We start from the raw sequence: 16201 nt of genomic DNA, 5'->3' as shown, positions 1-16201 counted from the left end.
GCTGTGTCTCGTAGCTCCAATACGGGACTTGCATGCATTTCCAAGGGGAAAATGGAAAGGCTTGCATTTTTCTAGGATATGCTTTTTCGGGGGGGAGGCTTGGGGATGTGACTCGGTGCATCTGGAGATCCAGCGGCAACTCAATGCTCCCACCTGCAAACCCCGAGGGAATGGGAAAAGATACCTGAGTCTGAGTCAAAACCCTACTGGACTGTGAATAGGGAGGGGTTCTGGAGCAGGGGGCAAGCCAGAGCGCCGGTTGGGCTTAGCCTGGAAAGGCGCAAAAACTTTGCCTGCGAATCCGTCTCTCCACAGGGGAAAGTTCATTCCGTAACCGATCCAGAGTTATTGGAGCATCTGGCCGAGGTGTTACAGGCACAGGGATCACTGAAATAATACAAAGACCCATCTCTGGAGAAGCTGGTTTAATAGTTGGTGGCTCAGAACATCAAAAAACAAAAAACAAAACAAACAAAAAACAAAAAACAAACAAAAAAAAAACACTCTATATAATACGTACATAATTAGGGTTGACTTGCAACCTCATGGGTATCGACTGTTACACACAAGCCTGCCTGTGTCTGTACTACGAGTCCTTAAAAGATCAGTCGGTTACAGAGGGAGACTCAAGGTGACAATAGCTCATGGGGACAACCTCTAATGCCCTGAGTCCCGGCCTCTGCCCCATCCCCTGTTGTTGAAAACACATTATAGTGGTTAGCCCTTGAGCTCGATCTCTGGATCTGAGCCGATCTTTTTTTTTTTTTTTTTTTTATAAATAAGGTCTTCAGGAATAGACACCTTCTTCCTGATGGGTCAGAGAAGAGGAAGAACAATCCGTCCATGTTCCCTTTGGGAATCTAGTCCTGGCCTGAATGCCAATCTACAGGCTGATTTGGTGTGCGGGAGCATCTCAGCAATTATGTAACATCATTTTCCCATTCCTGCTATAACAAATTACCGTGAATTTAGTGGCTTAAAACAGCACAGATTTATTACCTTGCTGTTCTGGAGGTCAGAAGTGCTTCTCAGTGGGTCAAAATGAAGGTGTCAGCAGGGCTGCGTTCATTTCTGGAAGCTCTAGGGGAAAATCTACTTCCTTGCCTTTTCTAGCTTCTAGAGGCTGCCCGAGTTCTTGGCTCATGGACCCTTCCTCCAGTTTTGAAGCCAGCAATCCTGGGTCAGGTTCTTATTGCATCTTATCACTTTAACGCTCCCTTCTCCCACCTTCTGCTTCCCTCTTCTGTGGTAAACTTACGGCAAAAATAAACTCCAGGCGGGGCGTGGTGGCTCACACCTGTAACCCCAGCACTTAGAGAGGCCAAGGGGAGTGGATCACCCAAGGTAAGGAGTTAGAGACCAGCCTGACCAACATGAAGAAACCCCATCTCTACTAAAAATACAAAATTAGCTGGGCATGGTGGCACATGCCTGTAGTCCCAGCTACTCCGGAGGCTGAGGCAGGAGAATTGCTTGAACCCGGGAGGTGGAGGTTGTGGTGAGCCAAGGTCGTGCCATTGCACTGCAACCTGGGCAACAAGAGCGAAACCCTGTCTCAATAAATAAATAAATGAATAAATAAACTCTGTCATAAAGTCAGTTTATCATCCTTCCTACTGCCTGGATTCCCTTTGCTGTATAATGTAACCTATTCACAGATTCCTGGGATTAGGACATGAACTTGGGAAGAGAGGGCATGATTCCTCCTGTCCCACGGAGACCTTTCTTTCTCTTCTGTCTCTCCTGATCTTCAGTCAAGCCCCAGCCCCCTGGTCTTCAATAAGAAGAAGGAACGTGGAGGGAGGTTTGGGAACGTGTGCACACAGGAGTCTGGAAGGGCTCCGATCGGCTTTGAGATGTGTGTGGCAGGGAGGGACTCTGCAGGGAAGAGATTGGTGGGATAAGGAATATTGCAAAATTATCTGAGTAGAGAAAACTATTTTGAGCAACATTAAAAAAAAAAGAAAAAAGAAAAAGCCAAACAGATTTTTATCCCGAAGACTTTGGGGCTGAGAAGAGATACATGGCAACTTGGCGGAGAATTATTTTTTCAGTGAAAGTTGGGATGAAATTAGCTGAAGCCAGCATTGAATGTAGGGTCTGCATGACCTAGATGAGTTGGCCAGGAATAAGTTGTTTTCTCTCTGCAGGCCTGGGAGTGTGTGCGTGTATGTGTGTGGGGGGCGGGGTGGGGAGAGGGGGGGAGGGGTGAGAGAGAGAGGGGAGGAGGGGTAAGAGAGAGAGACAGAGAGAGAGAGAGAGAGAGAGAGAGAGAGTGTGTGTGTGTGTGTGTGTGTGTGTGTGTGTGTGTGTAGGGAAGCATGGTTTCTTTTTCTCAGTGAGTTTGGGAAATGCCAATAACCACAGTCCTCTATTTTCCCATCACACTGTGGAGCTACTGACATGTCCTGAGATTTATACCCCCATGACTTGGAATATCTATGGTTATAAATATGCTCATATAAAAGCTCATCATTTCTCCCCTTTAGTAGAGCACTTTTTGTGAAAACATATTTTTTGAGAGGGAGAGGATGTTCCCAAGGAGAACAGAACTCCGAAGCTGCTCTCTCCAGAAACAGCACGCTAATGCAGCAGTGGCACGCCACCAGGCTCCGTCCTGCAATTTCACCACCTGGGCAGTATGGTTCCCTTGCCATGCTACTCCACGACCTTCTTCCTTGGAGCCGGGAGTAAGCTTGTGATATGACACAGAGGCAAGATAAGAGCCTCCAGCATGAGAAAGATCTTCTTTGAATCATGATAACCCTGCACCTTGGAGTGAATGATTGGAGTCCTCTGGGATACTCAACATCTTATCAGTAAAATGGAGTTGGAAATATTTGCTTCCAGAAAGAGTTGGGATGTTTAAATGAAATAATACATGTGGGGTGCCCAGAACAATTCTTCTTGGTGTGCTTTATTTTATTTTTGATTTTTCTGAGATGGAGTCTCGCTCTGTCGCCCAGGCTGGAGTGCAGTGGCGAGATCCGAGCTTACTGCAAACTTGCCTCCTGGGTTCAAGAGATTCCCCTGCCTCAGCCTCCCAAGTAGCTGGGATTACAGGTGCGCACCACCATGCCCAGCTAATTTTGTATTTTTTGTAGAGATGGGATTTCACCCTGTCAAGACCAGTCAGGCTGGTCTTGAACTCCTGAGTTCAGGTGATCCACCGGCCTTGCCCTCTCAAAGTGCTGAGATTACAGGTGTAAGCCACCGTTGCCTGGTCCTGGTGTGTTTTAGACCCTTCTTTTTCCTTCCCCCACCCCAACCACCTCTAAAACTGTTCATGAAGATTCCAAGCGATTGTGTCTCCTTCCCCTTCATTTTGGTTTTCTCTCCTTGGCTATTAATTACCTGTTTCATACATTGCCAGACATTCAGCAGCTTAAAACAATGCACATATTTGTTATCTCCCAGTTTTCATGGTCGGGAGTCCAGGCACGGATTATCCGGGACCTCTGCTTCGGGTGTGACAATGCTGAAATCAAGGCACTGGCTGGGATGGCAGTCTCATGAGAAGCTCAATGTCCCCTTCCAAGCTCGCTGGCTGTGGATGGAATTCAGGTCCTGGCAGGGCTAGAACTCACAACGGCTTGCTTTTTTCCAAGGCCAGCAGGAGAATGTCCTCTTTGAAAGGGTTCACCTGATTAGGTCAGGCTCACCCAGGACAATCTTTCTTTTTAACTCAAGGTCATAGTAATTAGGAACTTTAATTATACCTGAGAAACCTCTTCATCTTTGCCAAGTCATGTAACCTAATCATAACTGTGCATCCATCACATTCACTGGTCTCTCCCATATTAAACAGGAGATTATCCAAGGCAGTAACTCATTGAGAGGTCACCTTCCAATTCTGCCTTCCACAACGGTGATCCTCAGCCTTCAGTCAAAGTGGAAGTGATTACGTCCATAGGTGTGAGTTCAAAGTACAGTGCGGAGTCACCAGCTCACATCTTGACCCCTTACACATCTCCTTTCCTAGGAGTATTATGAGGTCAGCTGCTGGGTCACAGACAGGGGGCAGTGCGGTGAGCAGAGGAAGAGCTCACCTATGTTGGCCTCAGAACCTCCAGTTCTCCCTGTGGTCCTCTCTTAGAAAATCCCCTCCTCCCACAAAGGTCATTATTGTTTGCATGGATCTCATGGTCTTCCTGAGACGTGAACAGTTCTTCAGCACCTGCTTCCTAGTATCACCTTTCATCTATTTTCTCTTTTTTTCTTTCAGACATCAGCGAATAGGTAACTTCAGGGAAGCATTTGTTCATCTTTCAATAGTTCCATTTAAGATGCATTTAGGGGGTCAGCCACGGTGGCTCATACCTGTAATCCCAGCACTTGGGAGACAAAGGCAGGTGGATCACTTGAGCCCAGGAGTTTGAGACCAGCCTGGGAAATAGGATGAAACACCATTTCTACTAAAAATACAAAAAAAAAAAAAAAGGTCAGGCATGGTGGCACACACCTGTAGTCCCAGCTACACGGGAAGCTGAGGTGGGAGAATCACCTAATCACCTGAGCCTAGCAAGTCGAGGCTGCAATGAGCCATAATTGTGCCACTGCACTCCAGCCTGGACAACAGAGTGAGACCTTGTCTCAAAAAAAAAAAAAAAAAAAAAAAAAAATACCCTGGACGTGGTGACTCACTCCTGTAATCCCTGCACTTTGGGAGGCCAAGGCGGGCAGATCACCTGAGATTGGGAGTTCCAGACCAGACCAACCAACACGGCAAAACCACATCTCTACTAAAACTACAAAATTAGCCGGGTGTGGTGGCACATGCCTTTAATCTGAGCTACTCGGGAGGCTGAGGCAGGAGAATTGCTTGAACCTGGGAGGCGGAGGTTGCGGTGAGCCAAGATTACGACACTGCCCTCCAGTCTGGGCAACAAGAGCGACACTCCATCTCCAATAACAACAACAACCCTCCCCCCGCCAAAAAAAAAAAGAAAGAAAGAAAAGATAAAGAAAATGCATTTAGGGGTGTGAGCAAGTCACTGTGGCAAGTACCCTGAAAGGCATGCATAGAGAGACACGTTTGCAAACCCAAATGAGCCGAATGAGCCAGAGATAAGAGAAAATGTAGGCAGAAGGGGGATTCATGCAACAAACTGGACAGCAGAGGGCTCATCCCCAGGGGGCAGCCATGACCCAGTCTAGGTGACTGTAGCCAGGAGGGAAGGAACGCAGGCTCTCATTGCTCTACTCCTTAACTGTTCAGGCACTGGAAATCCAGGTTGTAATCTTAAAGGTATTGGCTTTCAATAATATGAACAACTCTCAGTAATTTTAACAAGTTTTAAAGCAGTCTGGGTCAGCTAGGAACAGCTCCAAATTGTATGATCTGAGCCTCATAAAATTGGAGGGTTCTTTTAAAAATGAATGCAAAATGATCAATATGATTTGAAGTGCAAGACTGACTTTTTACAGAGCATGAGAAATGAAATCTCAGCTAGTGGTAGCATGGAAGATTTAGTATTTTTTTTTTCTAAGATTCTTCAGTCAGTTTGACCAGAAATGGTCATATAGAGATGCATGCTCATTGCATTCCAGCGTCTCTCCTGTCTACCTTGAACTCTCTAAAACTCCCAGTTACTCCTAGCACCCACAAGTCCCATGCAAGTGTGTGTGTGTGTGTGTGTGTATGTGGGTGTGTATGTGTGTGTGTGTGGTGGGAGGAAGGGTCAAGCCAGCTCTGGAGCCAATAGAGCATGTCTACACACTGAGCCAGACCCCTTTGTGACCTTCTTTGTGACCTCTGCTCTGAAATTTATCCTCTGCTTTCCAAGAGCTTGGTATAGTAGGGAGGATGAAGTATGTACCATCAAGTTACCTACTTGAAGAATTACCTATTTAAGAAATGCAGCCTCAGCCTCTTCATTTCTTTCCATTCCAGAAATATTTATTAAGTACAGACTGTGTCTAGCACTGTAGAGAATATAAAGATAAAGCAGATATGGCCCGGAACTTCTAGGGTCTAAGAATATAGTGGAGGGGTGGGGGGGGTCATCCACCAACTCTCCACAAACCAGAAATCCGGTGTCATGATTCTACGAGTTAATGTCACGAAAGTGCAGATGGAACTCATGTCAGCCACATTATTAATATAACCTGCTTTCCTTCATAAAAGTGAATGTAAAAGGACTTTTGCCTAATTTAAACAAAGATTTAAACAATGTAAAGAAAGTAGTTTCAGTTGCAAGACTGGTCACGGCCCCTTCCCAATCTGCCTGACAGCTAGCAATGCTTTGCACCTCTCCTCTCTTTCTTTGTGCTTCTCCAGCCTAGTTCCTGCCCAAGAAGAGGAAATACAATGTGCTTATCCTACTTTGGAACCACTGGGTTGGGCCACATTTACTAGATAGCAGGGTCACTGTGCTGAAAGTCATGCACCCCTTTGTAGCCTCTTCCTCGTCTTTCTGGGTCCTTGCTGCTCTCACTTTAAGAGAAGAGTGTAGAACAGAAACAATGAGCGTTCTCGTTGTGTGTAAATACATCTCATTCATTATTCCAGCTCCAATCTTGCCCTTAGGTTACATGACACAGAGGTATCGCCCAGGCTTGTTCGCACTGGATTCATGCAATGATAATGTCTTTGGGGTCCAAGTTAAATCTGAGAGGGCTGTCTCACTGCTGTGACTGGTTTGCCATAAAGAATATGAACAATGGAGAAGTGTGTTATATCGAGATGAATTCATAGTTGTCATTCATTACTGGGAAGGTGCAATTGGCAGGGTGCAAACTCTTCAATTCTTGTTTTTCTCCCTGTATTTTAATGGTACCAGTGTGAGTAAAGACCACCCAGTCTTCCAGTAGACACTCATCCATCTTTGTTTCTCTAGGTTTTCTTGAAATTGACCATTGCTGCTGCTTTTCTTTCTCAGAACTCCTTCCAAAGCTGTGTATCTGTCTGAAATTCTTCTCTTGTGCTCTAGACCCATATATCCAAATGCCTTCTCCACTTGATTTCCCAAAAGCTCTTCGAAAATAACAAATTTACCACTTCCTCTCACCAGATTTCCCTTCAGACCTAATCCTTTTCCCACACTTTCTTTCCTGAACTTTCCTGCTCATTCCAATGAATGGGGAAAAGTATCCACCTAACTACTGGTTTGGGGAAGATGGCCACAATCTACATTTCTGCATTCTCTCCATTCTCAATCGATCACGGTGCCATATCCATCCTCTCCCTCAATACCTATTGAACGTACCTCCTTTACTTATCCCTAATGCCTCTTCCTTACTTCAAGCTCTTGATTTTTTTCCCCCTGGTTTTTTCCATGTGTCTCTTGAGTGGTTGTCTTCCTCTTAGACTTTTCCTGTTCCAGTCCATCTTCTACATTGTCATCAAACTGACAGTCTCATATCATAAGCCGGATCATGTTGCTCCTGCCTAAACTCTTTCGGCTCTCTTGTGCCAAAGGATAATGTCCATGCTCCTACGTGTGACATGGAAAGCCACATAGACTACGGCCCTTGTCAACTTCTCCTACTTTATTTCCTCCCCTTTCTCCCCAACCTTGTTCTCTTCACACGAGCAATCACAAATAGTTTTAAAACACACACACACAGTGGGAGCTCTTCTCTCTATTTCTTCTGTACCTATGATGTAGATGTTTCTTTGGCCTGAAATGTCTTTCTTCCACCTCTCTATCTAGAAACATTCTATTTATGCCTCAAAAACCATGTCAGACTTTATCTTGTTCAAGAACTCTTCTTGGACAGCTCAAACACAGTTATTATACTCTCCTTGCTTTGCTGTTTTCCTGTCTCTCACATGTGTGTGTCATTGCTCTTTCTTGTTTCTATTTTCTTCTCTCTCCTTCTTTCTTTCTCTCTCTTTCCTTCTTTCTTTCTCTCTCTCTTTCCTTCTTTCTCTCTTCCTCTCTCCCTTTCTCTCCTTCCTTCCTTCCTTCCTTCATTCCTTCCTTCTTCCCTTTCTCCCTCCCTCCCTCCCTCCCTCCATTACTGGGTAGGTGCAATTCCTTCCTCCCCCCCCTTCCCTCCTTCCCTTCCCTTCCCTTCCCTTCCCTTCCCTCCCCTCCCCTCCCCTCCCCTCTCCTTCCCTTTCCCTCCCTTCCCTTCCCTTCTCTTCTTTCCCCCCCCTTCCCTCCCTCCCCTCCCCCTTCCTTTCTCCTTCCCCTTCCCCTTCCCCTTCCCTTCCCTTCCTTCCTCTCTCTCTCTCTCGATGAAGATTCACTCCTGTTGCCCAGGCTGGAGTGAAATAGTGTGATCTTGGCTCATTGGAACCTCCGCCTACTGTGTTCAAGCGATTCTCCTGCCTCAGCCTCCTGAGTAGCTGGGATTACAAGCACCTGCCACCACACCTGGCTAATTTTTTAAATTTTCAGTAGAGATGGAGTTTCACTGTGCTGGCCATGCTGATCTTGAACTTCTGAACTCAATTGATCCACCCGCCTCAGCCTCCCAAAGTGCTGGGATCACAGATGTGAGTCACCGCACCCAGCCTGTTATTGCATTTTCAAAGTCTCATCAATTATTTTTATTTTTTAACTTTACTTTTATTTTACTATTTGAGACAGGGTCTTGCTCTGTTGCCCAGGCTGGAGTGCACTGGTGTGATCTTGGCTCATTGTAGCTCCCGCCTCCTGGGCTCAAGGGCTCCTCCCACATCAGCCTCACACTTAGCTAATTTTTGTATTTTTCATAGACATGGGATTTTGCCGTATTTCCCAGGCTGGTCTCAAACTCTCGGCCTCAAGCTATCCGAGTGCCTTGGTTTTCCCAAGTGTTGGGATTTCAGTCTTAAGCCACCGTGCCCTGGCCTTCAGTTATTATTTAGCATAAAAATTCCTCCACTAGTTTTAAGCCTCCTGAGGCAGAGGAATATAGTGTTCATTTATGTTTATAACCCATTATCTATTTTTCCTTTTATTACTGTTTTTCTAATTTTCTCTTATTCTTTTCATAATAAATTGCCCTTCGACATAATTTGAATTTGAATTATACGCAGAATAGTGTTTCTTGTCTTTTTTCTTCTGCAAATCGACTTCTTTCTCTCTTCCTCTCCCCCTTTCTCTCCTTCCTTCTTTCCTTCCGCCCTTCCACACCCTTCTTGAGGGATTTGGCTTGTCTTACATCCTGCGAGTCTACGGGACATCTCACACTGAGGCTTTCAAAAAGCAGCTGCCCGACGGGGTTTCACTGCATAGTGCCTGGGTGTCGAAACTGTTTCGTTCTGATTCACTCTATCCAGGGCTTGATACAACCTTATACACTTAAACCTCTTCTGCTTTATAAAATGTGGTCTGGGAGTTGACTCTCTCTTCGAAATGGTTTCTTTTTCTTTCTTTTTTGCAACTGGTGGCATTCTGTTTCCTAACGCCTCTTTTCTCTCAGTTTGCTTACTATCTCCCCCGCGTTGCAGAAAACAGAATGGATGCCCATAAATCCCTGACCTGCTTCAGGTGACCTTACAAATCATGCATGCCTCATCCCATTAACTCAGGATGCCTATTATGGCCAAGGAATGGTGCCGCACCACCCTGTATGTAAGGGGAGTGAGGAGGGGGTGGAGGAAGGCCGGCGGTACTATTTAGTGGACAAAAATTCCTCAAGAGCTTTCTAAGTCTCTTCATTTCACCCCATATCTCCAGGGCCGTGAGTTCAGGAAGGGGAGCTTTTCATTTTAGGGGACACTGGGAAAGATATTTTTCTTTTTCTCTGAAAATAACATGGCCCATTCAAGAAGTTACAACAAATTAGCTAAAACTGACATCTGACTATTAAAATTAGTACATTCCAAGTGAGAATGTCTGAAAAGAAAAAAATTCCAAATGCTATTAAAACCAGCTATAATAACAGTAAAGAAGATTCATGGTGGGAGGCTTGTCCACCAGTTACACTCTCAGGAAGCCGGTCTCAGGAACCCGGTGTTCAGTCAAAGGAAACTTAGAAAATAATCATTCAGTCAAGCAAATGGCCAAGGGACATTCAGATCCACTGAATGCTTTTGGAGCAAAATCCCTTTTTATGCAGGAGATTTGAACAGATATGCTAGTGTTCTAGAAACTCACTCAAGCGGTCCTCAGACTTGAACCTGCTCTGTGTTCCAGCAGCAGTTCGCAGCCCTTACCCATCACAGGCCCCTCTTGATGAGGACCTTCCTGTTTTTATGCTTCTTTTTTCTGAAGTCATATGTAATTTTAACTTGTTAAAGCCCGTTCGTGTGTATGTCCCTTTGTGATTTTTCACTGCAATCCTTTGAGAGACTGAAGATGCTTTTGGATCACTGAAAAAGTGGACACAGGACGGAGGATCAATGAGTCACCAACAGTGGCCTCTCTACTGAGAGACAAACCTAAGACCAGGTCTTGGTCGCAAGGCTTCTGTGTGACCCATGAACACGTGGGAGCTGTGATTTGGTGGATGACTGAGAAATCTGCTTAGGTTTCCCACTCTGGGTATCCATACGCCCTGCCTGCCTGGGACAGGTGTTTTTTTTTATTCCCCTGGGTGGTCAGTATTCATGTCAGGGGAAATTTAAACATCTCTAAGTTGCTTCCTGGCTCACGCAGTCTTTTCTTACAGTATGTTGCCAATTCCTTTTTTTTTTTTTTTTTTCTGGAAAATTCTTTATTACGAACTGACCTTGGTACTGACCCATTCCATTAATAAAACCAGGATTTTGTTACATTATTATTTAAAACGAAAGAACAGTAACTGTGTCTACGGCCTTCAAGACATGAGTCTAGGATATCTTCCAGTGTGTTTGACAGAAAATTTGTTAAAAATGACCAAATGAGAATCATTGAAGATCCAATAAAATTTACGTGGCTGCAAATGGTTTGGGTTTAGAGAGAAGATTAATGAAATACCTAGCCATTGGTAGCTTTGTAAGACTTCATCTTGTATGCAGGGGCGATACCTAGACACAGACACAAAGGCAGGTTATAGCAAAGGATATAGGTTCTGGAGCCTGGCACCAGTGCAACGTCTTAACTTCAACTTTATTACCTGTGTGACCTTGGGCAACTAACTTAACCTCTCTGTTCTTTGTACCTTGGTTTCTTCATCCGCAAGCAAGGATACCTAGCTTATAGGTTACGGATGAATTCAGTGGGTAAATACATATAAAGAAAGCACTCAGCACAGAGCCTGGTACATGGTAGATTTCCTGCAAATGAGAGCCATGATGATGATGGTGGTGGTGCTGATGGCAATGATGATGGTAAGGCTAGAAGGCACACACATCAACGAATCCATTTATGGGCAAAGAAACACCTCATCTATTCTAAAGTACTCTCTACAAATGCCACAGACTCAGACTCTGTAATGGTGATCCTTTGGGAAATGACTATTTTTTTTTGTGGTAAAACAGCCAGACCAATTCCAAACCAGGGGAAAGTTCAATTTCCTTTAAACAGCATCCAGTTCCATCAGAGCAGGCTGGCATTGTGTAAATCGGTGCCTCGTGGCTGCTGTGGTGCCCCTGTGGGGCATGGGACAATCTCCAAGGATGCTGCTGTCAGATTCCTTGAGATACTGGCCTTGGTTGGCGGGCTTCTGAGTGTTCTGAAGGTTTCACTCAAAATATGAATAAAGAATGCTTCATGCCTAAGTTAATTATAACAATGGAAGCAATTATATTCTGTTTCGAGGCTTTTAGATTTTTAAGTATTGTTTTTTGCCCTATTTGAAAAAAATAAATAAATAAACCCTGCAGGTGAATATCCGCCTGGGCAGAACTTTGTGAAACTAGAGCTCGTAGTTCTAATGATTTTGTGTCCTCTTTTTTTTTTTTTTTTTTTGATTTGGCTCTATTTGAGCTTGCTCACCAGTGATTTTTGAAGACAGGCATATCACCACACCTGCTGGAGAATAGGGCCCAGTGTTAAATGCTGATGGACACATCTGTCTTCAAAAAGTTTTCTAAAACCGGGCCACAACATCCTCATTTATGTGTATGTATTTACATAGACACACATGAGTACGACATTAGCTAATATTAAGTGAATGCTTACTATATGCTAGAAATCTGAATGGTGGTATCATCTCACTTAATACTCAACAATAACTTCAGCACGTAGGTACAGTTTTTATTCCCATCCTACAGATAGGGAAACTGAGGTTCAGAGAGAGAGAGTACCATCCTTAGACCCATGCAAGTAGGGCCTGCAGAGCAGATGCCACATCTCAGAAATCCTCCTTTACTTTGGAGTGCCTCTCTTGAAATGTTCTAAGTCTTCCTGTGGTGCCTGGGAACTGGAGGCTAGAGGCAGCATCTGGGCTAGGTGTTCTGACCCCGTGTCACATAGTGTAGGGCGCTCTCCTTTGTTCCTGTTGCTTTCCCTCAGGCTACTCTCCAACTCTCCATCCTGTGGTGGGATCAGCCAGGTGTCCAAACGAGCTCTAAAACTTGAGCCTAGTGAATTGTTCTGGGTCCTCGTGACCAGACTTGGTTTCAGAAGGGTAGCCCGGTGAGCTGATAACGTCCTCTGGCTTGTGCGTGATTTCTTCCATGGGACTGGCACAAGATGGGGCCTTGAGGCTAGAGCTGACATGCTGCTTTTGAGTGACTCAAATTATTTATATAGATGGGAGCCCTGCAAAATATACATGTTTATGCAAAGCCTTGTAGCTTCTAGGGGTATCCCTGCTTACAGAGGTAAAGCAATTTGATGAGCCTAGGGGCTGTCATTGGACCTCAGACATGTCTGAAGGACTCCCATATTTATTCTTTGTTTTTAAAGGTACTAGGAGTTTTGATCCTTATCTGTGAATTCTGCCAAACGTGATCAGTTCTCTAAACAATATTTAGTAAGTCTTTTATGTGGCGAGTGACCAACCCTTCCCCAGTTCTCTTTGATCTGTGACCTCGTTCTATGATAGGCTTACCTTACATAAGAGTATAAATGTAATAGTCTGCACAGGTTTATTATGGGACACTGGAACCTCCCAGGAGTGGATTAATGTCTTGGGATTGGTATCATGACAGCAGCCATTAAGCTGCCATCACTGCTGTAGCCTGATCCTTGAAGAAGCATTGATGGAATTTAGAAACAGTCTCATGACTCTATAGTTGGAAATGACACCCCATGTCTGGCGACATGGCAAAAGCATTTCTGATGTTTAAAAAAGCATCACCAAAGAGCGAGAGCGAGCGAGTGAGAGAGAGAGAGAGAGAGAGAGAGAGAAGACAATTCTACAAACATTCATGACTGTGAAATTAAAAAAATACTGATGTTATTTGTTTATTAAAGATTATAACTCACTTCAACATCACACAGAACGAACCCCTTTAACCAGATAATAAGCACAGCCTGTTCTTTATGATAATGCCAACAATAAAACTGGAAGACTTTACTATTTGTTATTTGTCGGGTCGACTGAACAAATCATTTTCCTACATGCCGGGCTTGGAAAATCCTTTTATTTTCTTTCCCCTTATTATAAATAAAAATGGCATAGAGCTGATAAATTTATCTTAATGCTCTTTGCACCGTAAAAGCAACACGAGTTGGCATCGGCCAGAAGTTCCAGAGTTTGCAGCATGCACGGTGCACACATGTTCTTATTTTCCATTAGGGTTGCATGAAGGCTTCACTTCAGCTCATGGCAATGGTAGAATGTGGGTTTGTTTTTTTTTTTTTTTTAATTTTTATAGCAATGTGTATCCTAAATCCATTTATTTCTCTTTACATGCATCCATCGTGCTGAACCACATTAGCATGCATTTCTTACTTAAATGGTGTAATTGCCTCCTAAATATTCTCCCAACTTCTGATCTAGCCTCTCTAAAGCCTGTTCTCCACACAGCAGCCAGGAAGATCTTTTAATATACATCAGTTCCAAGTACTCCCTTGCTTAAAACTCTCCTGTGGCTTCCCAGTGCCCTTAGAATGAAGTGAACACCTTATCACGGCTGCTCTGGCTATCTCTTGACAACTTTGCTTTGGATCTCCGTCTTCCTCCTTCTCCTCTCATCCCACTCTTCACCCTGGGGAGTCCCCAGGGAGGATGGTCAATAGGACCTGCATTAGTAGACGCCTTTGCCCTTTGGCTTCTGGGTGTGTTCAGCTAATGGGGAGTTCTGGCAGGGACTGGAGGGAGGCGAAGGGTGAGGTCAGGGCGTTTGTTTCCAGCATCCCCTCCAGGGCTCTAGGCAAGAAGTTCTCTCTATTTAATTCCCTCACTGTGGTCCCAGTACCACTCTGTCCTCTTCATCCACTCCTAGGAGTGGTCAGAGGACTACTGTCCTAGCTACTGTGTTTGGTGGTTTTCCTATCCCACCCACAATGTTGTAAATATCCCTCTTTGTCAGAATCACCTCCATTTGTCTGAGTTTTGCATGCCCTCTGCTCCTTGCTGACTTAGAATCCCCACAGGCCTGGCACCTGGCACTCCAGTCTCTCCTTATTTACTGACCTCTGGCCACACTAGCCCCCTCTCCTCCTGTACACACCCCACGGGTATCTGCTGTCCCTGCTACCTGCAATGTCCCGCCCCCAGATCGTTGCATGCCTGGACTCCATTCACAGAAATAGCAGCCTCACAGAGAGGAGGTTTCTGACCTTCCTATCCTAAGTAGCCCATTACTCCCAAATAATTACAATCCAATGAATTTTCTGTAAGTTCCTGGAGATTGGGATTATTTCATTTAGTTATCTACTTTTTTTTTTCTGTTTCTACTACTGAATATGAGCAAGAACCTTAATTCTCCTGTGCTCCTTTGAAACCTCAGTGCCTAGAACTTGTCCAGAGCAGGTGATCAGTGAGTGGGAGCTAAGCGTTTGTCCAATGACTCAGGTTACACCGTCTCACTTCAGAGATGAGGAAGCTGAGACCTGTGCAGATGGACCCTGGACCCATGTGCTCAGGCACTCACTCGGAGACTCAAACCAGGGTTTCTGTGACCCAGGGGTACTTCCCAATTTTGGGGTTCCTATCTTATTTATGTTCCTTTTTTTTTTTTGAAAAGGACCTTTCTTCTTTTCTTTCTGAATTTATATTCAGTAAAAATTGGTACTTTGCTGAATTTGTATTCTTAAAATTATGAATACTTTCTTCTAAGGCATGGATTTTCTAACCTGCATTTTCTGCCACTAGTTTCTCATTCTCTCTCACTCTCTTTCTTTTCTTTCACCCAACTATCTTCCATGTCGTCTTGTAGTTATGAATCACTGACTAAGAGTTAATGTTTAGGTAATGACTTAGAGAAACCATGTCAATATCAGGAAGAAATTGAAGAAATCAAGCCTGGGGAATCTTTAAGAAAATCAGGGCATGTGTACCATAAATAGTAGGAATAATAGTTCCCACTACTTGGCTGATGAGTCTTCACCCCGGACCAAATATAGTATTACACGTAATCCATATTTATTCCTTACATCAATCCTAGTCATCATTCTTTTATAGTAAGGGAAAAAGTTGATGTTGGGGGAGGTTAGGAGGTTGCCTAAGGCTACTGAGAAGAGCATACATTCCAACACCGGTTATTACTCTAATCCCAAACACCACCTGCCTCAAGTCTAAGGAAGCTTCTGGTAAGGAACAAACCCCCGGGGGGGCGGGGGTAGAAGGTTATCAGCCTCCATCCTTAGGGTGAGACAGATTTAAAACTGACTGGCAGTCCAGTTAAAGGTTAGGAAATTGGGTGAAGCAAGAATGCCCGAGAAATAGCACAGAAGAACCAGGTTAAGGGTAAGGGGCAGAAATCAGGTCTTGAGCACCCCTGCATCTATCATCAGAGACTGGAGACTAAGGCCCATCGGAGGGTGGTGCTTTCTGGCCCTCTGAAGTTCTGACCCCTTCCTTGTGTCTTTAAGAAGAAGGAGGGTCTTTCTCACTAATTCAGTGATAAGTGGAGACACTGATTGGACCCTCGTCAGGGAAGAGATAAGTGCAGAAACATAGGACTAGCTCCCTGTAGTCTAGTAAAGCAACCATACAGGATAGAGTTAGAGGGAAGCATTCAGAAGTTAGAAATATCTGGCAAGAAAGGAGGAAGCCAAGCAGAAGGCTTATGGCCGTTAACTGCCAAGAGGATACATCAGACCATGAGCTGTCAGCTCTTACTTGCAGCCCAAGATTCAGTATTAAATGTATCTCCATGACTGGAGTCACCTGCAAATGCTACCTCATTGCCCAGGAGAGTTTCTGACTATTGCAGAAAAGAACGAATGGTCATAAAGAATTATCAGAGGTATCCAGGATACATCCTGCAATCAGGAGGCCAGGCAGG

The 16201-nt window shown here is 44.6% G+C and overlaps 1 protein-coding gene across 1 annotated transcript in view; it reads right to left on the bottom strand.

The window, feature by feature from the left end:
- The window catches only part of MYOCD (myocardin), a 171993-nt gene that overhangs the window by 107349 nt on the left and 48443 nt on the right, over positions 1-16201 (bottom strand). The window lies entirely within an intron of this gene.

Source organism: Saimiri boliviensis, chromosome 17, assembly GCF_048565385.1.
Source record: "Saimiri boliviensis isolate mSaiBol1 chromosome 17, mSaiBol1.pri, whole genome shotgun sequence".
Lineage (NCBI taxonomy): Eukaryota > Metazoa > Chordata > Mammalia > Primates > Cebidae > Saimiri > Saimiri boliviensis.
The sequence above is the reverse complement of the archived record's forward strand: the minus strand, read 5'-3'. Positions and strand labels throughout refer to the sequence as shown.